At 37.0% G+C, this 27,131-nt stretch overlaps 1 long non-coding RNA gene across 2 annotated transcripts in view; it reads left to right on the forward strand.

The window, feature by feature from the left end:
- The window catches only part of LOC117979958 (uncharacterized), a 56,806-nt gene that overhangs the window by 17,305 nt on the left and 12,370 nt on the right, over positions 1-27,131 (forward strand). Inside the window, exons 2-5 of one of the 2 annotated variants that reach the window (XR_010111960.1) lie at positions 579-661; positions 1,906-2,069; positions 2,291-2,386; positions 3,099-3,286. This is a non-coding gene — a long non-coding RNA (uncharacterized LOC117979958). The other variant, XR_010111961.1, reaches the window with a different exon arrangement.

Below are 27,131 nucleotides of genomic sequence, written 5' to 3' on the forward strand. Positions count from 1 at the left end.
TCTGCCGCAAGCTCAACCACTAAAACTGGACTGCCCTGAAGGCCAAAGGGCCCCCAGGATGGAATCCCAACCTTTGATGAGCTTGAGCTGAAGGGGCTCTCTGCTCCAGCCAACTCCAAGATTAGACATCATCAACAACAGGGCAAGAGCAACTTTGGAGGTGGCAAGTAAAATTATAAATTCACCTTTTAGGTTCAAGAGCTTCCTACTCTGTGCTAATATCCTTTGAGCAGCTGTCCTCCAAATCCTGTCAGGTAATGGGGTAAATGACAGCTCCTTCTCCTAAAGAAAAGGATCATGACCCTTTGGGGCAAAAATATACTTTTCAAAATGGGTGCCAGCTTAATATTTACTCAACCTCTAAATTTGTCTTTTGCTCTAGTATCCCTGTTTCTTCTGGGAAAGATACCTAAATCTTTAACCAATAACTTTGACTTGGACTGTCTTTCCTCAGGGGTTTAGAAATAGCCCACCCTTATTTGGATAGACCCTAGCAAAAAATCTAACTGAGCAATCTCTTGAAGGGGGATAACTCCTACAGTATATAGATAAACTCCTTATCTGTTCCCCCTTCACAGGACTCTCATGGCAACACATAGTACAAACCATGACTTCCTGACAGAAAGGGAAATGACTTCTGTCTAATTCAAAGAATATTAAGGTAGAGAAATATTTTTGGTAAGAAAGGTTATACAGAAAGTAGATTTTATATGAGAAAGGATCTTGTATGGTAAATTATTGTCCTAAAGTAAAATGACTGTTTAAAAAGAGTTGTTTAAAATGTTGTTTAAAAAGAGGGATGTTTAGGACAAGTCAGAAAGTCCAAGCATGTCATAGATGTTCTGTGTAGGTCATAAAAAGATTCATGAAAGGGAATTTACATAAAGAAATAATATATAATTTTAAAGGTTATTAGGCATACTAAATGCTTCATACACTGCTACTATGACTCTTGAATGTACAGCTTGCCTGCTTTAAAGCCATTAAATTCTCCCCCAGATAAGGCCTGGGGACATACAGAGTTAGCCATGGCTAACTCCCTTCTGATTTGGAGTTAGCCATGCCCCCTAGCTATGCTTGTAAGAGTCAAACCTTATCTGCACTTCCATCTGATGTCCTAGGCTCCACACCTAGTACATAACTGAAATCGTTTACTTACCAGGTTGTACACTAAAAGTAAAAGTTGCTAAGTGCTAACAGTGTAACATATATTTGAGGTTACTGGAAAAACAGTTTTCAATGCAAGGCATGTAAGGAAAGTAGAACGTACTTTTAGCAAAAGATTATAAGAAGGCATAGGAATGTAATTTTTTTTTGCCTAGCTTAGAGGGTTAAAGGATTGTTATTAGGTGGATAGGATAAAGCTGAAGGTTAAAGCAAGTTGTAGGAGGTTTGTCAAATAATTGTATCAAAGAAATTCTGTGTGTGATCATGTTGGCTAAAGTTAAAGGGGTATTTTTCAGTTTTTCCATAAATTTAACATTGGAATAAAAGCACAGCATGTTTTTTAGAGCGTTGTTCTGTTCTTTAACAGAAAATTATAAAGGGTGATGAGAATCTTACCTTATAGTCAAACTGATTAAGATTGAATAGATTTGTCTATAAGGTTTTATTAGGAACTGGATTTAACATTAATAGTACACCAAAGCAAAGGTAATATTTGGCCATAATCATGTGAAACTCCTGTAATTCTGATGTAACTTAGTATATATTATCAGTAATAGTTATAAGTATCAAATTATTTTGTGCCACAGAGGTTAACAAATTTCCTTGTCAATTGTGCCTTTGACTGTGGCTTCCCTAAGACCTTTTTAATCTACATACAATTGTTGTCTTGTTTTGATCCTCTTTAAAATGTGTTTTTATAATCAGCTATCAGACTCTAACTGGTGTTCTTAAATGCAGGTTTCTGATTTGAAGATTGTGACATGAGAATAGAGGAAAAACTTTCAGGACACTTAAGGAGAGCTGAAATGTTCATGAATATTAAGCAGAGCATAAGTCAACTGTATGGACTGACCTAATAGAAGACTGAAATAATTCTTCTATTTACACCTTTTAACAATCGAGTAAAGTATACTCCTGTAAACAAAATTTGGAGCATATTTGTTTCTCTCTACCTGATTTCTCTAGAATTAGGAAACTATGAATATTCTTAACATGTGAATATAGTTATTTGCATAAGTGCAGTAAGAATCTGTTTTCTTTTGCAACAGGACACAATTGGAAACTGGTTGTTTTACCAAGACTTTGTAAAGCTTGCTAACTGGAATTTGTGCTTTCCTTTAAGGAATCATATTTGACTTATAGATCCAATAAAAGCCCTTTGGGAAAACTGGCTTCATACCTACTCTACACAGTTCCTGTACAGGATTCCTGACCTGTGGTAAATAAAGAATATCACTTTCTGACAGGCCCAGGAGCCCCAAGTTATCTTGGGACCTCAAGCAGAAAGGAATTTATTCAACTCATACAGTTACTTGATGGCACAGGTATTTGAAGATTTAAACCCATGGCTGGGCTTAAGGTTTTAAAAAGTCTTCTCTGAGATTTCTCATGGAACAAAGTTCCATCAAAGCCAATTTAAAAAGTAGCTCATATGGCAAATAGTTATTCTTGCTGTGCTTTATACAAATAGCCAGGCCAAGTATAATAAGACTAAAGCTTATTTTGCAAATAAATCAGTTCTATCATGATTTGTTTTTAATAGAAATGAGAACTGGTGAGAGAAAAATTATGTTAATGTACCATGGTACTTGTTATTAGATTCTAGTCTCATCAATAGTTTTTGAGATTTATCTGCAATTTAGACTAACCCTGCTTATTTCTGTGAACCAACTAGTGATCTCTAGCTTCAGCTCAAAAGAAATAGGAGGGATGAGTAATGCAAAAATCTGGATCAAGATTCTAATGCTGGGCACATATTGGAATTGGCTAGCAGCTCCATCCCCCTAAGTCTTAGCAGGCATGACTATAGCTTTCAGCTATGTGGGCATGGCAGCAGCTTCAGGATATTTTTCTGGAGCTGTCCTCACCCTGTTATTTCATTTTGACAACTTCTAAATCTAATAACCTGATTTGTCTTCTCTTGCCTTCAGGCCATCAAGCACCAGATAATCCTCAGTGAGTGATACATCCCCTTAATATTCAAGAGCCACCCTTCTGTAGGGGGCCGATAGAATGCCCCATCAGTGGGACAAGACAGAGGTGAAATCCTGCCCCTCTCTCCCTTGGACCTGGCTAGATACTGCTTTTACCATCCCATGGAGTCACACTGCCCTGACAGGTAACAAGAGCCTAAGGCCCACAGAACAACCACCACGGTCCCTCTGTCAGCAGGAGGCAGTTACAGAAGACTGACCTTCATCCATTTTCCCCAAAGAATTGGGGTCTTGGACTCCTGACGTGTGAAATGTTATAGTAGGCAGCTAGTCAGACATGAGCAGGGAAGGAGAGGGCCCCTCTCCCCAACCAGGAATGTCCGATGACCATCAGGTGATGGTCAAGTGGTTGTTAACTGTTTCTCTAAAATAAAAGTAATGGCAAAACAGCAATTACTTATGCACAAACCTAATAATTAGTTGCATCAAGTGCCAGGGAAAGACAGTCTCCCAATAGACAGAAAAACCTGAAACTGGTGATCAGCTCTCTGATAAGATTTTAGGAGTCAGGTGAGTTGTTTCAAGCATGTGCACTAAGAGGCAAAATGGCAGAGTTTAACTGGTATACAATCTTCCTCTACGAACATGCAGCTGGTAAGGGAAAAATGCCTCAAGTGACCATGTGCACAACTTCGTAAACACGCTGCAAATGTGGCCCCTCTCAAGTGCTGGCAGGTCACTGTGCATGCGGACAGCAACCCTAAGAAAACAATGAGGGCAGAAGGGATGCAAGACTCTGGAAATATGCCAGTGTATAAAACCACGAGTCAAAGGTCAGGTCAAACAGGGCACTTGATCTGTCAAGTCACCCACTTGTCCCTTTTTCTTTCATTCCTGCTCTAAACTTTTACTCAACTTTTACTCCTGCCTCAGTCTCTCACTCTGCCTTATGCCCCTCAAATTCTTTCTTCTGAGGAGGCAAGAATAGAGGTTGCTGCATACCAGTATAGATTCACTGCCCTTAACAATGGTGAGCATAGATTGGGGAAAGAGACTACCTAAATTGAATAGAATAGGGTGGGCATATGCTGATTATAATTATATTTGCTATTTATATTATATTATCTAATACCTACCTATTGTGTTATTGGTTAAAAATTTCTTCAGAAATCATCTCCCCATTCATTTATATAGTTGCAGTGAGAATTGAACTATTATTGTTATGTAATTTTATTCATTTCCATGGTTGATAGGGCCAGAGATGAGACCATTTGAGTAACTGAGGCCATTCCCTGGAAATACAGGTGAAAATGGAAGTCATTTTTTCCTTGGTTCCAAGATTGTAATACAGGAGTCCCATGCATTATTGGTTGGTTGTTTTATTGCATGGACAGTGAAGGAAATGAAGCTTATCTGTGGAGAGGTCATAAAACAGGAAGATCTATAGAAAGACACATGAAAGAGATGGACAAACGAACTGATCAGTGGAGCTCATTGTTCCAATTCTTTCCTGATGTTTAAGCTTCAATTCTTTCATCTTTCCTTATCTACTCTTGAGGCCTCCTGGATAGATGCTCTTGTGCATTTTTCTGTCTTGAAGGTGATCTGCTATGGAATCTCACTCTAGCATCTCACTTTTCTCAGAGACGAACCTTGCTTTTGGTTAAACCTCTATTAACTATCCATTAATTCTATCAGTTGCTTGCTCTTGGAAAATTGATCTGACAAACTTATTCATAGTGAGTTGTTAATAGACCAATGTATTTTCACATATCTGGTAAATCAGAATTTTCCAGAAAGATATTACAATTTTCTATTACTTTGTTATACCAGTTATTTCAGAGAACTTGAGGCTGACTGAGCAAAATGTGAACCCTTGATAGAGTCTGGACTGGCTTCTTCCTAATTTGTCATTTTTCATCTCTACCATCTCTCTCTCTGGACTTGCTGCCTCTTTCTCTGTGCCTCCTCTGTGTCACTGCTTTCCTCAGCTGCCTGTATGTGGCCCATTTGAGGTGATGGGGGCCTATACACAAAGCTGACAAGTAACTTCCATATTTTGTCAAAAATTTAAAAATCAACTCCACTTGAACTCTATGGAGCTTCCTACTTACCATGATAAAAATAAATCAGAAAAACAAAAACATTCCCTGGCTACAGGGACTTGGCGTTATAACAGACATATCAAATTCACATGCATAATCTCTGGCCACATCTCCTACCATCCATTTCTCTCCTACTCAGAGCCAACCTGCTAAGCAGGTTCTTCCCTCAGAAATGTATATGGCTTACCCACTGCATTTGTTTTCTAGGGATGCTATAATAAAGTACCACAAAATAGGTGGCTGAGAACAGCAGAAATTTATTTTGTCACAGTTTCAGAGGTCAGAAGTCCAAAGTCAAGTGTTGGCAGTGTGGCTCTTTTTGGAAACCCATTCCAAGCATCTCTCCTAGTTTCTGGTGTCTGCCAGCAAGCCTTGGCTTGTAGATGTGTCACTCTAATCTCTGCCTCCATCGTCATATCACCTTCTTTTGTGTCTCTGTGTCTCCCCATCTCCTTCTCTATTCTCTTATAAGAATATCAGTCATAGGGTAGAGAGCCCACCCTAATCCAGGATAATCTCATCTTGAGAATTTTAACTTAATTATGTCTACAAAGACCTTATTTCTAAATAAAATCGTATTCCTAGGTAGCAGGGTAGGACTTGGACATAACTTTTTTTGGGGGAGGAGGCACTGTCAACCCACTATACCTCTCCTCCTCACTCTTATCATATCTTCATTTAAATGCCATCACAAAAAGAGCTTCCCTGACCATGCTATAAAAAATAAACTCTCATGCCTTACTTAATAACAAACCTCCTCACTCTGTGTCTACTTATAGCTTGCTATGGCCTAACACAACTGCATGATACAATTCAATTATAGCTCCACTGATAACCAACATAATCTTTCAGTATCCCCTCTTCAATTTGTTGACAGAGAAAAAAATCTAATTCGTAAATGTATCCATTTTTTCCTGGCCATGACTCATGTGCAAACAGGTGGATTGGCTACCCTGATATCAGGTACTCACTCTTGGTCCAATTCCAGTGACTGGAAGTATGGATTTATATGAGGAAACCAGGGCCATGTAGGTATATAACAGAGAAATTCTCTTAGCAGAAGAACTAGGCATGTATAATATTATAATTATGTAACTTTTTTTTTCCCTGAGATAGGATCTTGCTCTGTCATCCAGGCTGGAGTGCATTGGCATGAACACCGCCCACTGCAGCCTTAACCTCCTGGGCTTAAGTGATCTTCCCACCTCAGTGCCCCTACCCCCACACCCCTGCTAGTAGCTGGGACTATAGGCACATGCCACCACACCTGGCTAAGTTTCTAATTGTTGGAGAGGGGTCTTGCCATGTTGCTCAGGCTGGTCTTGAACTCCTGGGCTCAAGCAACCCTCCCACCTTGGCCTCCCAAAATGTTGGGGTTACAGGTGTAAGCCACCATACCCAGCCTTGTTTTGACTTCTTTAGTGAACTCCAGTTTAAACCATGCAATAAACCAATGTTGTGGTCTCTAGTGTTTACTCGGCTGTTTGTAGGCTGGTTTCATCTTATTTTTTTTTTGTATTTGCCTTATCTTTCTTCATCAGAAAATATTTGGGGATAGCACAATAGAAAGAATATTTGGAGACCAGAAACTTAGATTTTCTGACTACCACCAATTAGCTGTGTCTGATTTATATTTATATCTGATAAATATTTACATTTAATATCAACAGGAGGGAAATTTGATGAGTCTAATATGCAAAATGTATGTTTATAAAATTGGTCAATTGCTCCAATATGAGCCACTGTGGGTCCAAACTTTTGAGTAGCAATCCAAAAATGAATAAATTTTTAGTCAAATAATTTATAACTTCTAGAAAATTAAGGAGAAATTTTGGCTTCAAAGAAGAATAACTTTTTTTTTCTTTCTACTGATATGAAGAAACTATTCCTTCCATGAGTCCTCATGGAGAGGGCACTATATAAATGCAATAAAACGCTCCTTAGTTACATCCTGAAATTAACTACAGTAGTGGTTTCTGTAATGATTAAGAGAATGGCATCTTAAATTGGGTTCAAATTTTCCTACCACCATTTATAAGATGAATGGGCTTGAGAAAATTCTTTGTTGGTTTAGTTTCCTCATTGTTAAAATATTGAAAACAGTAGGGTATAACTCAAGTTTTTTTTTGTGTGTGTGTGAAGAGTAAATGAAATCTGGTGCACGATTCTTTTTGTTGTTGTTGTTGTTGTTGTTGTTGTTGTTGTTGTTGAGATGGAGTCTCGCTCTGTTGCCAGGCTGGAGTGGTGTAGTGGGTGCGATCTCGGCTCACTGCAGCCTCTGCCTCCCGGGTTCAAGTGATTCTCCTGCCTCAGCCTCCTGAGTAGCTGGGACTCTAGGCATGTGCCACTATGCCAAGCTGAGTTTTGTATTTTTAGTAGAGATGGGGTTTCACCCATGTTGGCCGGGAAGGTCTTGATCTCCTGACCTCATGATCCACCTGCCTTGGCCTCTCAAAGTGCTGGAATTACAGGTGTGAGCCACCGCTCCCGGCTGCATATGATTCTTAGAATGGTGCTGGGCACATAGTCAACACAAAATATTAAGCTATGCCTGTTACTGAGATGCAATTTATTATTTTAAAAAATTCTCAAAAAATAATGATAGCCTAATGTCAAATTGAATTTCTTTCACAGTAAGTTTTTGGGCAAGCCAAAAGTTTCAGAGTTCTTTGACAATCATACTTAACCCAATGAGATATTTCATAGTAGATGAATGAGTTTATCTATTCTTCAGATAAGAATTTACCTATTCAGATAATCATCTATAAATAGTTTCATTCAACATAGTTTGTGAGAAGTATTGATCAGTATTGATATTGTGGTTATACTCTGACAACTACTTGGAGTACAGCCATTCTGAGTTGTTGATTAAGTGTAAAACTAGTGTTTGATATTTGAAAGGAGTGAAAAAAGATTTAAAAGTGAGAAACTTGATAAAGACACATCTTATAGAAACACTCTTTTTCTGCATGGAGTTGGGCTGAGGCTACCTGTGGGAAATATTAGTGTTATTGTTAAAATGTAATCTGAGGCTTGACCCAGTATCTAAATGAATGTGCAATTGAAACTCACAAATTTTAAATCAGAGAGCAGACATGCAATAATTTTACCTTGGAAAGTTTTGAAAGCAGGTGTAAACAAATGCTCACCTCAGCCATAAATAAAAACTCAGTGAAATATTTATAGAATCTTTAACCTTGAGCAATATTCCTTTCTTGTAGGTGCTCCAAATGTATACCAAACTAACTGAATGGATTTAACGTATGGTGCAGATTTATTGATTAAGGGCCATTTAAGAGTTAGAGAATATATATCCAAAACAACCATTTTAGTTACAGAATATTTTATGGTACAATTTATGTTTGAAATTACTTTGGTGGCTATCTGTAGAAGATTGTTTGAAGGCAATGGTGAAATCAAGATGTGGCGGTTAATTTTATATGTTAAGTTGACAGGGCTAAGGAATGCCCAGACAGCTGGTAAAACATTATTTCTTGGTGTTAATATGAAGGAATTTTTGGAAGATATTAGCATTTGAATAAGTAGATTAAGAAAGTGGCCCTCACCAATGTAGATGGGCATAATCCAATCCATTGAAAGTCCAAACAAAATTAAAAAATAGAGAAAAGACAAATTTGCTCTCTCTACTTGAACAGGGTCATCGATCTTCTCCTGTCTACAAACATTGGCTCTCCTCATTCTTGGGCCTTAGATTCGAACCATAACTTACACCACCAGATCCCTGGTTCTCAGGTCTTCAGGCTTGGTCTGAAACTATACCACTGGCTTTCATGGCCTACCAGCTTGCAGATGGCAGATAGTGGAACATCTCAGCCTCCGTAATTGTTCAACCCAATTCCTAATAAATGAATATATTCCTCTATATCTATAGGTATCCTATGTGGTCTGTTTCTCTGGAGAACCTGACTAATATACAGAGATAAATTAGGCTGCTATAGCAGGAGTGTAGGTGAGATGCTTATGGCTGAACGTGAATCAGTTCAAGGATTTGTGAAAGCTCCTAATAGGACACCCACATGATTCATACCCAATCTTAATATTCATATCTGCAGGTTTAGCTAATTCTGCCAAGGCATATGGGGAATAAAAGTTAAATACAGTTAAAAAGATATTTTATATTTTAGCAGTGGATATATGCCTTGACAGAAGAAATGTACATTTTAAAACAAACCATACATACCTTTCCAGGGAACTGAAAGGAATCAGAAAGAAAAATTTTCAGTGACATGAGCTAGGTGACAGTTCGTCTGTAGTTGACACAGATAAGAATGGCCAAACTAGCCCTCTTTTTTGCTAATTCTATCTCTGAATGCTGAAGATATAAAAGTCCACAAGACTCTGAAAGTGAATAGATGATTCCTCTGAAGTCCAAGTCTCTTTCTGGAAAATAATATAAGTTAAAAAAAAAAACATGTTCTTTGAACGTCACATTTTAGGGAATCTATTATACTAAAATCAGGAAACTTCTGAATCCATATATTTATAGTGACAACCTGGCAATATTAAGAGGTATTGCAAATACAGATCACTCTCTCAAAGCAGATGAGGTCATGTGTGCAAAAGTATTAATTTTAAATTTAGAAGTTTATCAAGAACTATGAAGGATCTGAGATTTTTATTCTACCTGTAAATTAACAAGTTAGTTTGCCACTGTTTCACGGATGTCACCAGCAGACATGGAATTTTATTTTTGTTCAAAGACAACGGATTGTATTACCCTTGGCACAGCAGGTAGCATGAATTTCAAGTTTCATTTTATCCCCTTGCTCTTACCCACACTAAGCCCCACAGGAGCAATGTATAGATGGGTCAAGGTGGATGCTGTGCCCACTGTGTTAGTATCACAGCTGAGAAACCTCATGCTTAGGAAACCCCAATGTATTATAAGATGGCTGAAAGCAAACTTGACCAATCTTTGCTCTGAAAGGAGACATTATTTTTATTACATTGCACAGAAAACAGACCTGCACTCTGCCTCAGAGGTAGATAATATCTCCATCTTCCATGGGTCCTTGCTATCCAAACATCCTTCAAAAGATAGTCCAGAAAAATATCTGCTAGTAACAGTGCTTACAAGACATAGGGAAATATGAGAAACTCATGGAGAATTTTATTCCAACAGTGTTCAGAAAGAAAACCACACAAAGAGTATTCAAACATAATTTTAACTATGGTAAACTTGTCTGCATTGCAAAAAATTTCTCATTGTAAAAAAATGTATAGTCACCAATAGCTTGCAGCACACGTATATGCTATTTAAGTACCTGAGTGGAAAAACTATTTTATATATGATGTAGCTAGTCTAAATTGGGCTCTCCCAAATTGCTCAACCAAAAACAGACAAAGTGTTCTTATGTGCACCCTCAGCAAGGGAACAAGCTCTCTTCATCCATTGGGGTTGTAATAGTAAAATACCTGAGACTAGGTAATTTATATAAAATATAAATTTATGCTGGAGTTCTGGAGGTTTGGAAGTCTACGATCAAGATGCCAGCAACGTTGATGTCTGGTAAGGACCTGGTCTCTGCTTCCAAGATGGTGTACTATTGTTGCTGTATCTTCTGGAGGGAAGGAATGGCACATCATCACGTAAGAAACAGTGGAAGAGCAGGAGAGGCTAACTCTCCCTGAAGCCTGTTTTAGGAGGCCATTAATCAATTTATGAGGTCTCTGCCCTTTTGACTTAATTACTACTCAAAAGGTCCCTCCTCTTTAAACTGCTGCATTGGGAATTACATTTTGACATGAATTTGGAGGGGACACCATCATTCAAACCACAATGCAATCCCAGCCAACCTTCTTGTGAGAATTCCATTCTGTCCCTTCTAACCATGTCCATCTCTTCTACTTGGAGTTTTACTATGTATAGCTAGATTAAAGGTCCTGTTACCTGTGGGGAATAGTGAGGAGGCTACAAATGGAGGCAACACGTGTTTTAAAATTCCTACCATATATCATATTGAGACAATTTACAAGGTTATTGGAAATGATATACAGAAAACCAAAACAGTAGAAATTTTAGAATTATAACTCATAGTCTTTTCACTGAGCTCAGAAAAGACACTTCAGCTGTTTGTAACGTATGGTAAATACTGTTAGCAAAAGAATAAATAGCTATAGATTTCTTACTGTGAATCTCTGTATTGTAGCTAATAGCAGATTTTTCAGAATTAATCAGGCATTAAAGTTAAGTTCCATGATGACTTTTGGTGTTTACTCAGCTATTTGGAGTGATGTTTAGTCTTGCTATTCTTTTTCTCCACTTTTTAGCACTGCATTACATAAATTGTAATTATTGCTTCCTCATTTCATCTTCCTTTCTATCTGACTTGACCACTAAGCTAATGTCACACAGTTTAGACTTTTTGGTATAAAGTAACTCAAATTAAAATTTAAATTTATGGACAGGCACTGTGGGTAATGCCTGTAATTCCAGGATTTGGGGAGGCAAAGGCAGGAGAATCGTTTCAGGCCAGGAGTTCAAGACACGCTTGGGCATTATAGCAAGACCTTGTCTCAAGTAAAACTACAAAAAATTACCCAGACTACAGGTATGTGCCTGTAGTCCCAGCTACTGTGGAGGCTGAGGAGGGAGAGTTACTTGAGCCCAGGAGTTCAAGCTTGTGGTGAGCTATGATTGTGCCATGGCACTCCAGCCTGGGCAACAGAGTGAGACTTTATCTCAAAAAAACATTAAATTTCTGTAAATTAATGAACTATGACTGGATAAAGAAATGGAATTACTATATTTTTGAAGGCTAACATGAAAGCTGTGGAAAGACACAATAATGGAAGTCACTAAAAAGAAATTGCTCTCAAATTAGGATTAGGTGAGCCAAATGTATATAATTATAAATAAAAGAATGGAAAACAGTTAAAAAAGAGTTTACACTTATATCACTTACGACTAACTTTAAGTTGTGTTCTAGGTTTAAAAAAGTATATACAGAAAACTAAATATTTTTAAAAGTTTGTATATGTTTATCAATAATAAGGCACTAAACTATAGTCAGCAAATCTATACGTGAGATCTAAGCCTTAGATATCACAAGGTTGGCAAAAGAATAACTCTATCTATTGATTCATCAATCTGTTGCCTATCATCTGTTTTTATGTCATCGTATTTCTGTGTTTTTTAATTGCCCATTTTAGCCAACATTTTCAAGTAAGTGACAAATCTCAGTGATATAATGTATGGGGGCTTCCTCTCCAGAGGTGGTAGCTGCTTGCATGGATGTTCTCCTGCTCCTTCAGAGGTTTTTGCATATGCCTATTCTAAGTCAGTCTGTGCTGATTATAAAACTTAATCCATTAAAGATAATTTAATTTCCCCTGAATTTTTCAGGAGAGAGAGAGCCCCTTCACATACAGGTGGTCAAACTGGGTAGGTGTATAGTTGTTTGTTTTTATTAGTTTGCTTTTGTTTTTTCACTTATGATTGAGTTATGAGCATTTATTCCTAGCATTAAGTCTTAGAAAAATGTGATTTTGAGGGGCATTGTATGGCATTTCATCAAATATAGGCTCTTTTAAATTTACTTTAGTGCCCAAATTTTGTACATTTAGGTTACTGATATGGTTTCATTCTATGTCCCCACCCGAATCTCATCATGTAGCTCCCATAATTCCCATGTGTTGTGGAAGGGACCCAGTGGGAGATGATTGAATCATGAGGGTGAGTCTTTCCTGTATTGTTCTCATGACAGTGAAGGGGTCTCATGAGATCATAGTCTTAAAAATGAGAGTTTCCCTGCACAAGCTCTCTCTTTGCCTGCTGCCATCCATATAAGATGTGACTTGGTGCTCCTTGCCTTCCACCATGATTATGAGGCCTACCCAGCCATATGGAACTGTAAGTACAATAAACCTCTTTCTTTTGTAAATTTCCCAGTCCAGAAAGAAAGTCCACTGTCTTTATCAGCAGTGTGAAAATGGACTAATACAATTATCAAACATTTTTAATTCTAATAATTTACACTTGGCAGAGATCTGCTATGATAATACTTTGTGCTTATTGTGCAATTTATCCTTTGGATAAATTACTAGAAGTGGAACTTCTATATAAAAAAGTATGAACAATTCCAAGGCTTTGCTATCTGTAGCTAAAGTACTTTACAGAGCTTATTCCAGTTTACATTCCCTTCAGCTAACTTATTGCATCCTATTTAACAATAAATATTGACATTTTAAGTTTTATCAAATTGCTAGGAAAAAATAGTGTTGTGCTACTTTAATGCATATTTGGTTCCAAGGGGGACATATCCCCCATATGTTTATTGATTGGTTTTTGTTTCTTTTTTGTGAGTTGACTGAACTCAGTACATCCTTCCAAGAGATACTAATTGTGGTTGATTGTATTTACTACAAATACTTTACCCACCTTGTTTACTTTTTAATTTTGTCTGTGGTGTCTTCAGGTGCACAATACACCAACAAAAATAGAATTATAAAAATTTTGTTGCTACCATTAAGTATCTTTATTTATTTTTTTAAAGAGAAAACATTTAAATGATTAAAGGGCATCCTTGTAACTAAGAGTAAATACATCAAAAAATTACTTGATTAGAGTTTATGAGTTTTAAATCCTGTCATTAAAAAGTTGAAAAAAAAGAATGACATTATGGCTTTGCTATAATAAGATGCTACTTTTATAATGTAAAATATGGTTACTCGCTTGAAAAATAAACTCAAGAGAATAAATTTATTTATTTATTTTGTCATTTATTCATCCAGGCAAATCCCAAATGGTGAAGTTGCAATAATATTACTGGTATGGGGTTGGAATACATCTTTTAGCTGTCTGTGTGATTTTTCTGAAAGATAATGTTTCTTTAGAGAAGGACATATTAAAAACATTTTTCCAAACAAGAAAAAATAAAAGAAGAAAAAAATATTGTAGCATTTCATATACATCTAAATGAAGTGTGATATATATTTGCCAATTATCTAAAAGCAAATCTCAGCAAAAATGCAATAACTTTCATTACAAGAACAAAATGTGAAATATAATTTGTGTGTGTGTGTGTGTGTGTAGTGTTATACAGAGCAAAGCATATATATTTTAATATGCTTTAAAGGCTGAAGACATTTTTAAAGCATCAACCATGGAAATGAAATTGATTGAAAAAAAGAGATAGAGAGACTGAAACCCAGAAGATTAATTAAAATAATCACTGAAAGCTGCTAAAATTTTAATACAGCAGTTTTTAAAAAAAAATTGTTAATTTTTGTGTGTACATAGTAGGTATATATATTTGTGGGGTATATAAGATATTTTAATAAAGGCATGCAATGTGAAATAATCACATCATGGAGAATGGGGTATTCATCCCCTCAATTCTTTGTGTTACAAGCAATCCAACTACACTCTTTCAGTTATTTTTAAATGTACAAGTAAGTTATTATTGACTGTAGTCACCGTCTTGTGCAATCAAACAGTATGCCTTGTTCATTCTTTCTATTTTTTTGTACCCATTCACTACACCCACCTCCTCCCCCTCCCCCCACCTTCCAGCCTCTAGTAATGATCCTTCTACTTTCTATGTCCATGAGTTCAATTGTTTTGATTTTTAGATCCTACCAATAAGTGAGAACATGTGACATTTGTCTTTCTGTAGTTGCCTGATTTCACTTAACGTAATGATCTCCAGTTCCATCCATGTCGTTGCAAATGACTGGATGTCATTCTTTTTTATGGCTGAATAGTACTCAGTTGTGTATAAGTACCACATTTTCAACATCCATTCATCTGTTGATGGACACTTAGGTTGCTTCTAAATCTTAGCTATTGTGACCAGTGCTATAACAAACAAGGAAGTGCAGATATCTCTTCAATATACTGATTTCCTTTCTTTTGGGTATGTATCCAGCAGTGGGATTGCTGGATCATATGGTATCTATTTTTACTTTTTTGTGAGAAAGCTTCAAGCTGTTCTCCACAGTAGTTGTACTAATTTATATTTCCACCAATAGTGTATAAGGTTTCCCTTTTCTTCACATCCTCACTAGCATTTGTTATTGCCTGTAGTTTGGATATAAGCCATTTTAACCCAGAGTGAGATGATATCTCATTGCAGTTTTGATTTGCATTTCTCTGATGATCAATGATATTGAGCACCTTTTCATGTATTTGTCATTTGTAAGTCTTCTTTTGAGAAATGTCTATTCAAATCTCTTGCCTATGTTCTGATCAGATTACAAGATTTTTTCTCCTGTAGAGTTGTTTGAGCTCCTTATATATTCTGGTTATTAATCCCTTGTCCAGATGGGTAGTTTGCAAATACTCTCTCCCATTCTGTAGGTTGTCTCTTCACCTTCATGATTGTTTCCTTTGCTATGCAGAAGCTTTGTAACTTGGTATGAGCCCATTTGTCCATGTTTACTTTGGTTGCCTGTGTTTGTGGGGTATTATTCAAGAACTTTTTGCCCAGACCAATGTCCTGGAGCTTTTCCCCAATTTTTTCCTGTAGTGGTTTCATAGTTTTATGTCTTAGATTTAAGTCTTTAGTCCATTTTGACTTGGTTTTTATGCACTGTGAGAGAGAGGGGTCTAGTTTCTTTCTTCTGCATATGGACATCCAGTTTTCCCAGAACCATTTATTGAAGAGACTGTCTTTTCCACAGAGTATGTTCTCGACACCTTTGTTGAAAATGAATTCATTGTGTGTGGATTTGTTTCTGGGTTCTCTATTCTGTTCCATTGGTCCATGTGTTTGTTTTTAATGCCATAGCAGAAGATTTTAAAAAGCATATTTTAAAACATTTATTTTTAAATTTTATGGATACATAGTTGTGCATGTTTATAGGATACATGTGATGTTTTGAAACAAATATGCAATGTGTAATTACTGAGTCTGGGTAATTGGAATATCCATAATCTCAAAAATTTATCATTTATTTTGTGTTGGGAATATTCTAAATCTTCTTGTCTAGCTATTTTGGAATATACAATAAATGATTGTTAACAATAGTTACTCTATTATACTACCAAACCCTGGAACTTATTTTTGCTATTTAGCTCTACTTTTGTACCCATGAAAACCAACCCCTCTTCATCTCCCCTGCCCACTACTCCTTCCAGCCTCTGGTAACCATGATGCTGTTCACTATTACCATGAGATCAATTTTAAAAAGAGGATTTTTAAAAATAAGATATTTTTCCTATATTCAAATGGAAGCTGACAAGAAGTTACTGTGAGCCATATTTTTATTTCAAATGAGGAAGTATTTTCAAAATTCTTTTCTAACAACTTTTTGAATGTTTAGTTTCTTCTTAAGTGGCCTGACCCCATTCTTTGCTTTTGCACTGTTCTTGAATTTTCTTTCCCTAACAAGATGTTTTACTTGCAAATGCATTATATTTTACTTAAATTGGAGTCTGCTATCATCTCTTATCTTGTGGCATCATATCTTGCTCTGCCTTACTCCTGTTTCAATAGTTTGGCATGAAACAACTGCTACAAACTGACAATTGATTTGTTTTGGGAGCTTCTGGGGCAGGTGCAGAAAGACGTAAGTTTGAAAACATAAAAAAGAGATATCCTACACCCTAGTTGAAATATAAAATATTGTAATAAGCCTGGAAGGTTTTCTCACATCCACTTCTACTCCATCTCCACCTTTCCAGTAATTTCTATTCTTATTTTTATAGCCCTAGATTAGTTTTGCCTATTCTTGAATTTTACATAAATAAATTATCCAGTATAACTTATTTTGCATCTATTTCTTTTCTATAACAACATTTTACCATTTATTAATGTTATTGTATGTAGGGGTTCAGTCAGGATGGTGGGAGAAATTATAAAATAAATACAAACTTTCTTGGAAGGCCTGAGGTTTTTGCAAATGCCTTAAGATAAAATTATGGCTGAAGGCAGCCTAATCCTCTTTGAGCTATAGCAAGGATAATTAACACAGGAATGTAGAGGAGTCTATCTAAATAGCTTGTTTAATCATGTGGTCTTAAGACTAACCTTTGGCCATCCGCGGGTGCATGATTGCTCTCTACTCTGGGGGGATCGGCAATGGTAATTACCTCTAGTGGTGTTTACTTGAGAGCTTTTGTCATGTAATGTGTACTGAAAAAATGCCGGGAAGGCCAGTGAGTCGGGGTCCCAGCTGCTACTCTTTACAGCACTCTCCTTGGAGTCTATAAGTGGCCTGGATGCTCAGCTGGACTGACAAGCATAATATCTGTGTCAGTGTATGTTATTCATCTGTCATTGGGTCAGTGTCTGCAGGATGGACCCCACCCCACCAAGCTGGTGCCCTATGTGAGGAACACTGCGAAGGGAGCATGATGGACCCCCCAAAAACGAAGGTGAAAAGGACTGTGCAGGTCAGTGAGTCAGTAAGTCATTGATGCCCAGTCAGGATTTCCAAGTTTGGCGGGGGATTGTTCAGGCTGAAGTTTCATCATGGGACAACAGTCATCAGCTCAACAAAAACAGTATATAAAAATATTGAAACAGCTGCTTAAGGCTAGTGGAGCCTCAGTTTTGCAGGCTTAATTAAGGGACCTAATGCAAACTGTTGTAAACCATAGTCCATATGTACAGCTCTGAGAACAAGTTAGGGAGAAACCTTTTTTTTTTTTTTTTTTGAGATGGAGTCTTGCTCTGTGCCCAGTGGCACCATCTCAGCTCATTGCAAGCTCCGCCTCCCGGTTTCACACCATTCTCCTGCCTCAGCCTACCAAGTAGCTGGGACTACAGGTGCCCGCCACCATGCCCGGCTAATTTTTTGTATTTTTAGTAGAGACGGGGTTTCACAGTGTTAGCCAGGATGATCTTGATCTCCTGACCTTGTGATTGCCCACCCTGGCCTCCAACACAGGCATGAGCCACTGCACGCAGCCAGGAGAAATCTTAAACAACATTATGCACAAGGGCAACGGGTCCCAGTAACAGCTCTAACACTATGGGCTTTAGTTAGAGCTGCTCCGGTTCCATTACACACAGAAGAGCCTAAAAAGTGGAAGGAGGAGGAACTGTCACCTGCCTTACCGCCTCCTCTTCCCTCGGGCCCAATATCACGGGCCAAAATAACAAAGAGGAAACGGAGATTTTACCTGAGCCCCCTCCTCCAATAAATAGGAAAAAGGACAAGAGACATGCTCCAGCTATGGGACCTTGTCTTAAGGATGCAGCATTAAAAGGGGAGCTCTTAGCTTGCCCAGTAATGCAACATTGGCAAAGCAATCAGGCATGCTATCTATGTCAGTGTGTGTCTTTGGTTCAGGGTCTGAAGGATGGACCCAGGCAATTGTGTGTGCGTATATATGTATATTTTATAACTGAGTAGTACTACATTGTATAGATATCACCAAATTGTTTAGCTGTTGGTTTGGTTGCCACCAAAAGAATTTGATGATGAACTTTCCCTTTTCTGACCCTCAAAAAAGTCATTGGAGTTTTGATAAAGATGGTATTGAATCTAGAAATTAATTTGGGGAGTATTGCCAGCTTAACAGTATTGATCCATGATCATGGAATGGTTGTTTATTTGGCTATTCTTTTATTTCTTTCAATAATATTTCATACTTGTTAATGTACAAATCTTGCCCTACTTTCGTTAAATATACACCTATTTTATTGTTTTTGATGCTATTGTAAATAGTATTGCTTTATTAATTTTGTCTTTTTTTCTAGTATATAGAAATACAATTGATTTTATTATATTTAACTTGTATCTTGCAATGTGCTGAACTCATTTATTAGTTCTAATAGTTTTTTGGTGGAGTTGTTAAGATTTTTTATATACAAGAATGTGTCATCTATGAAACAAGATAGTTTTACTACTTTCTTTCAAATCTGGTTAACTTTTATTTCTTTTTATTGCTTAATTTACCTGGGAAGATCCTTAGGCACAATGTTAAATAAAATTGTTGAGAGTTGACATGCTTGTTCCTGATTTTATGAAGAAATATTTCAGACTTTCAACATTAAATATGATATTAGCTGAGCATGTTTAATAGCCACACTTTATCAAATTTAGGAAGTTTCTTTGTCTTCCTACTCTGGTTGAGATTTTTTATCATAAAGAGTTGTTAAATTTGTCCAATTCTCTATTAAAATGGTCATGTGCTTTTTTTCTTTCTTTTATTAATATGGCATATGACATGGATTTATTTTCTCATGTGTCTTAGTCCATTTTGTGCTGATAAACCACAACTGGGTAATTTACAAAACCCAGAAATTTATATTTTCACAGTTCAGGAGTTTGGGAAGTCCAAAATCCAAGAGCTGACATTTGGTAAAGGCCTTTTTGCTGGGTCCTCTGGAAGAAAGGAATACTGGGTCCCCACATGACAGAAAGTGGGAGGTAAGGAAACAATAAGGGGCCAAACTTGCCCTTTTATAATGGTATTAATCCCACTCAAGAGAAGAAAGAGCTCATGGCCCTATTACCTCCCAAAGGTACCGTTTTTCAACACTGCCACAAGGCAGACAACTTTCAACATGAGTTTTGGAGGGGACAAACATTCAAACCATAGCAACATGTTTTACATTAACATTGCATTCCTGGGATACATCCTAATTGTTCATGGTGCATGATCCTTTCTAGGTTGCTGAATTGTTGCTACTATTTTGTTGAGAATTTTTGTGTACATATTCCTCAAAAAATACTGGTTTGTAGTTTCCTTTTTGTAATATTTTCATCTGGTTTGAACACTGCCTCCTTAAAATGACTTGAGAAGTGTTCATTCATCTTCTGCTCTTTGAAAGAGTTTAATATTGGTGTTAATTTAAAAATATTTGGCAGGATATACCAGCGAAGTTGTGTGTTCCTGTGCTTTTCCTTTTGAGATATTTAAAAATTAGTAATTCAACCTATTTGGTCATTATAGGTTTATTTGGATTTTTTATACCTTTTGGGGTTAGTTTTTATAGTTTGTGAATTTACAGAAATCTGTTCATTTCATCTAGGTATGTAATTTGTTCATATATATTTATTTAATAATCCATTTTAATATTTTTTATTTTCATAAACTTGGTAGAAATTATTCCTCTTTTAATACTGATTTTAATAATGGGACTCTTTTTCTTGTTCAGTCTGGTTACATGTTTGTCTTTTTTGTTGTTTTTCTTTTAACATAACACGTTATTGGTTTTGTCTATTTTCTGTATTGTTTTTATATTCTATATTCCATTAATTTCCACTATAATTCATACTATTTTCTCCCATTGTATTGCATTGATTTAGTTTGCTCTTGTTTCTAGTTTCTTAAAGTGGAACATTAGGTGGTTTATTTGAAATTTTTCTTCTTTTATTACATAGGTGTTTACAGCTATAATGATCAACTGAGCCCTACTTTAGCTGCATTCCATAAATTTTACTATGTTGTTTTGTTTTCATTTATCTCAAAATATTTTCAATTTTCCTTGTGATTTTTTGGCCCATTGGTTAGGGATGTGTTGTTTGCCACATATTTGTGAATTTTCCAAATGGCCTTCTATAATTGATTTTTAATTTCATTTCATTAAGATAGGAGAAACCACTCTCTCCATTTACAATAATTTTAAATTTATTGAGTCTTGTTTCATAGCCTAGCATATAGTTTATCCTGAGGAATGTTTCGAATGCACATGAGAAGTATAAGTATTCTGGGGTTGTCAGGTGGAGTGCTTTATAGATGTCCGTTAGGTCTTATTAGCTTACGATAATTTTCAAATCTTTGTTATTTGGATACTTGTTCTATCCTATGTTGAAAATGGGGTATTGAATGCTCCAACTACCATTGTTGAACTGACTATTTCTCCCTTCAATTCTGTCAGTTTTTGCTTCATGTATTTTGGGATTCTGTTATATATATATAGTTATAATTGTTTGCTGATACGTTGGCCATTTTATAATTATAAAATGTCCTCTGCTTTTCAACATTTTTTGTCTTGAAGTCTGGGTTGTCTGATATTATTATAGCCACATTAACTCTCTTTTGGTCACTGTTTGCATAGTATACCTTTTCCTGTCATTTAACTTTCAGTCTATTTTTGTCTTCAACTGAAGTGTATCTCTCTTAGAAAGTATACTGTTGACTCTTTTTTTTTCCTATTCATTCTGCCAGTCTCTGCCTTTTGATTGGAATGTTTATCCTTTTACATTTAGTATGATTACTAATTATATGTTTTATTTTTTCTTTGTTGTTTCTCTATTCCTCCATTATTGTTCCCTTTTGTGTTAAGTAGATACTTTTAATAATACTACTTTCATCCTTGTATTGTCTCTTTGATTATATTTCAGGAAATATTGTTTATACATTGTCTTGGAATTTGTAGTTGACTTGACTTGAAACAATATTTTTCAGATTAATACCAACTTAATTTCAATAATATATAAAACCACATATATGTGTGTATGCCTGTACGCATATATTTCTATTTCTTTCTCCTTTTTTGTGCTATTATTTATACAAATTATATTCTTATACATTATAAGCCAATGCCAATTAGCATCATTTTACAATTATTGCTTGTTGAAGTTGTGTTTTAAGTCATATAGCAGAGAAAAAGAGTTTCAAACAGAAATACATTTATACCGTCTTTTATATTTACCGATGTAGTTACCTTCACTGGTGCTGTTTATTTATTTGTGAGGATTCAAGTTATGGCCTAGTGTCCTTTTCCATTCTCTCCTATTTTATTTTTCTGGAATACTTAAATTTATTTTTAAAGGATAAGTTTGCTGAATGTAGAATTTTCAGTTAACACTCATTTTCTTTCAGTACTTTGAATAAGTCATCTCACTACTTTCTGGCCTTTACAGTTTTTAATAAATCTATTGTTACCTGATTGAGGATTTCTTCCACATGATAATTCACTCCTTTTGACATTTTGATTATGATGTGTCAATGTGTGAGTCTCTGGGTTTATTCTACTTGTAGTTTATTAAATTAAACTTCTTGGATGTGTAGGTTACACTTTTTCATGAAATTTGGGGTGCTTTTAGACACTGTTTCTTCAAATATTCTTTGTCTTTTTCTTTCTCTCTCGTCCTTCTGATACTTCCATAATACATTTGTTGATAGCCTTGTTCGTGTCTCACATGTCTCTGTAGCTATGCTTTTTTCCATATTCATTTTCTTTCTGTTTCATATGGTTTGGATCTGTGTTGCCACCCAAATCCCATATTCAATTGCAATCCCCAATGTTGGAGATGAGTTCTGGTTGGAGGCGATTGGATCATGGGGGTGGTTTCTCATGGTTTAACACCATCCCCCCTTGGTGGTGTCATCACTATAGTGAGTTATTGTGAGATCTGATTGTTTAGAAGTGTGTGGCACTGGCCAGGCAAGGTGGTTTATGCCTGTATTCCTGGCACTTTGGAAGGCCAAGGCTGGCAGATCACAAGGTCAAGAGATCGAGACCATCCTGGCCAACATGGTGAAACCCCATCTCTACTAAAAAAAAATACAAAAATTAGCTGGGTGTGGTGGTGTATGCCTGTAATCCCAGCTACTTGGGCAGCTGAGGGAGGAGAATGGAATGAACCTGGGAGGTGGAGATTGCAGTGAGCCAAGATTGCACCACTGTACTCCAGCCTGGTGACAGAGTGAGACTCTGTTTCAAAACAAAACAAAACAAAACAAAAAAGTGGCACCTCACCTCTCTCTCTTGGTCCTACTCCTGCCATGTAAAACATCTGCTCCCACTTTGCCTTGCACCATGAGTAAAAGCACTTTGAGGACTCCCCAGAAGCAGATGCTGCCATGGTTCCTGTACAGCCTGCAGAACTTTGAGCCAATTAAACCTCTTTTCTTTATAAATTACCCAATCTCAGGCATTTCTTTATAGTTGCATGAGAACAGACTAATACAGAAAATTGGTACTGAAGAGTAGGGCATTGCTATAAAGATATCTGAAAATGTAGAAGTGACTTTGGAACTGGGTCACAGGCAGAAATTGGAAAAGTGTGGAGGGCCCAGAAGACAAGAAGATGAGGGAAAATTTAGAACTTCTTAGAGACTTGTTAAATTGCTGTGATCAAAATGCTGGTATTGACATGGACAATGAAGTTCAGGCCGAGGAGATTTCAGATGGAGATGAGATACTTATTGGGAAGTGGAGCAGACATCACTTTTGTTATGCTATAGCAAAGAACTTGGAGGAATTGTGCCCCTGCTCTAGGGATATGTGGAAATTTGACCATGACAGCAATGAGTTAGGGTATCTGGTAGAAGAAATTTATAAGCAGAAAAGTGTTCAAGATGTTGCCTGACTGCTTCTAATAGTCTATTCCCATATGTGTGAGCAAATCAATGATGTAAAACTGCAAGTTATATTTAAAGGGGAAGTAGAGGATAAAAGCTGGAAAAATTTTCTGCCTGGCCATGCAGTATAGAAGGAAAACCCATTTTCTGGGGAAGAATTCAAGCAGGATGCAGAAATTTGCATAAGTTAAGTGGAGCCAAATGTTAATAACCAAGGGGATGAGGGAAAGGCCTCAAAGGCATTTCAGAGACCTTTGCAGCAGCCCCTCTCATCACAGGCCTGGAGGCCTAGGAGGACTGAATGGTTTTCTGGGTGAGGCCCAGAGCCCTACTTTCCAGTGCAGCCTCAAGACACTGATCCCTGCATTCCAGCCACTCCAGTTCTAGTCATGGCTATAAGGGATCCAGTTACAGCTTGGACTGCTGCTTCAGAGAGTGCAAGCCATAAGCCTTGGCAGCTTTCATGTGTTGTTAAGCCTGTGGGTGCACAGCATGGAAGAGTTGAGGCTTGGGAGCCTCCACCTACATTTCAGAGGATGTATGAAAAAGCCTGGATGTCCAGTCAGCAGTCTGCTGCAGGGGCAGAGCCCTTATGGAAAACCTCTACTAGGGCAGTGCAGAGGGGAAATGTGGGATTGAAGCCCCCACACTGAGTCCCCACTGGGGCACTGCCTCATGGAGCCGTGAGATGTAGAGCACTATCCTCCAGTCCCTGGAATGGTAGAGCCACCAACAGCTTGCATCGCATGCCTGGAAAAGCTGCAGGCTCTCAGTGACAGCCCATGAGAGCAACTGTGGGAGCTGAACCCTGGAAAGCCACAGGGCTAGTACTGGTTAAGACCTTGGGAGCCCACCCTTTGCATCAGCATGGCTGGGATGTGAGAAATGAAGTCAAATGACATTATTTTGGATATTTAGGATTTAATGACTGCCCTGCTGAGTTTCAGACTTGCGTGGGGCCTGTAGCCCCTTGCTTTTGGCACATTTCTCCCTTTTACAAAGGGAATATTTATCCAATGCCTGTACCTCATTCATATCTTGAGGTAACTAACCTGTTTTTTATTTTACAGGCTCATAGATAAGAAGGGACTTGCCTTGTTTCAGATGAGACTTTGGACTTTTGAGTTAAGACTTTAGGGGACTGTTGGGAAGGCATGACTGTGTTTTGCAATTTGAGAAGGACATGATATTTGGGAGGGGCTGCGGTGGAATGATATGGTTCGGATCTGTGTCCCCATCCAAATTTCATGTTCAGTTGTAATCTCCAGTGTTGGAGGTGGGGCCTGGTGGGAGGTAATTGGATCATGGGGGCAGTTTCTTATGGTTTAACACCATTCCCCCTTGGTGATGTCATTGTGACATTGAGTTCTTGTAAGATCTGGTTGTTTAAAAGTGTGTAGCACTCCCCCCTCTCTCTCAATCCTGCTCTTGCCATGTAAGACGCTTGCTCTCACTTTGCCTTCCATCATGAGTAAAAGCTCCCTGAGGCCTCCCCAGAAGCAGATGCCACCATGTTTCCTGTACAGCCTGTGGCCATGAGCCCATTAAACTTCTTTTTATATAAATTACCCAGTCTTAGGTATTTCTTTATAGCAGTGTGAGAATGGACTAATACAACTAGATAATCTCAACTAACCTATCTTTCTATTTCTAGTAAAATAGATACTAGTTTGCTACTTCTTTCTTCCACCAGCTCAACTCTTCTGTTGAGCCCCACTAGTAAATTTTCATTTCAAAATAAAATTTCAAAATTTTATTATGCTTTTCAACTCCAGAATTTTTGTTTGTTTTTTTAAATAATTTCTATATTTTATTGATTTTCCTTATTATGACATTGTTCTTATACATATCTTTAATTCTTTAGACATGGTTTTTATTAGTACTTGAAAAATATGTTTATATATGTGTACACACACACAGATGTATATCTAACTCATTAAAAGTCTCTGTCTAGTAAACCAACATCCGAGCTTCTTCAGGCATAGCTTCTAGTGAATGTATTTTTGCTTATACATAGGCCATACTTTTCTCTTTCTTTGTATGCCACAATATTTTTCTGGAAAACTAGATATTTTAAATTGCATAATATGAAAAATGTTGACATCAGAATTCCTCACTTTCATATTTGTTGTTGTTGCTATGTTGTAACACAGTGTGTGTCAGTGTATGCCTTCAAGATTTCATTGATTAACCTTAGTTAATCTTAGTCTTAACTAAGTTACCTTAGTCTTCACATCCTGCTTTGTAGAGTCTCATCATCAGCCAGAGGTGAGAGATTATGGCCTTTCATACTGTTCCTGGGCAAGCACATTGCCCTGCACATGTGCATAGCCTTCTAGATCTCTAGATGTATGTCTTCCTAAGAACATTTTATTCCCCATATTCCTTAAAGATTTAGAACTTTAAGACCTGAAGTTTTTGGTTAGTTTCTGTTTGTTTGTTCCAACTGGTATTGCTGCCCTAATTGGCTGTGATAAACAGTTACCACTGATTGTTTCTGACAAATGTCTTGGGTATAGAGCTTATACCACTGAGTGAATACTGAATTACATAAAACAAAGACAAGCTCTGTGAATGAGAATTCTCTAGGGAGCTGCCAAACATGCCAAACAGTAACAATATTTGTATGTGAGTCTTAGGGGGATGATCTAGTGCCCTCTCCAGTAGCTGCTAGATTGTTGAGTTTTACAGCTACTGTGGTTGCAAGACTGATTATTTTGAAGGATATTGCGGAGCTGTGGCAAGGGGGATGGAAATAGAGAAAATTAACGTGCCACAAAACTGGCTGTCGTTATGAAGACTCAGCTATTTTTCTTCAAATAATGCTCCTTGTAATGTTGCAAGCCTTTGGTAATTTCTAGAATGTAAAAAAAGTTGATTTTGACCATTTTGTGGGCAAGTGTTTTTTGTGCTTATGGTGGAGTTGACTTATTTTGTTATTCCAGAACTCTTGTGTGATGGTCTTTTAACTGGAATTCCTCCTTATTACTCTTTCCCCCTCACAATACAGTCTTGATAGAGAAGCCTAAGAGAACTAGTAAAAGTGTAAATCAGATCATATCACTACTCTGACAAAAAACTTTTGAATTGGTATTTCTTAATGTTTAGAATTAAATTTAAGTTTCTGATTATGGTCTACAAACCATTTTGGCTTAAGAGACTTTATAAGTGAGGTTCAAAAGCAGCAAAAAGTTAGCAAAAAGAGCATGGGGAATTACTTTGAAGCTGATATCTATACAAAGCACATTTCATTTTAGGGGGAGGTGGAGTGTTGCTTTTGTTTGCTACTGCAAATTGTAGTGATACAACTCTCTTATCTGTTGGATTATCTTGCCTCCTAACTGGACTTTTATTGCATCATCTCTTTCCCCTTAGAAACTACAAATTTCTGATTTCTGAAAGCCTATTCTTCCCTATTACATTATTCTCCTCTCATTAGTTGTCTGTTTACTTTTACATCTGAATTTTAATCTATTGTTGTAGACAAGGAGCTGTGCAACTCCATTCCCCCTTCAACGAAGGAATTATTGCCCAACTCTGAAGATGGTAGCCAACCAAGAATTTCCTACATTCAGTTCCTTTGGGCCAGGCTCAGTTGCAGGGAGGAAACGTCACTGAGGTTGTGCATTCACAACCCATGGTAATCATTTACCCTGAATTATATATTAATTTATCCTGACTATATAATTGGGATTT

The sequence above is a fragment of the Pan paniscus genome, chromosome 3, assembly GCF_029289425.2.
Source record: "Pan paniscus chromosome 3, NHGRI_mPanPan1-v2.0_pri, whole genome shotgun sequence".
In the NCBI taxonomy this organism is placed as follows: Eukaryota; Metazoa; Chordata; class Mammalia; order Primates; family Hominidae; genus Pan; species Pan paniscus.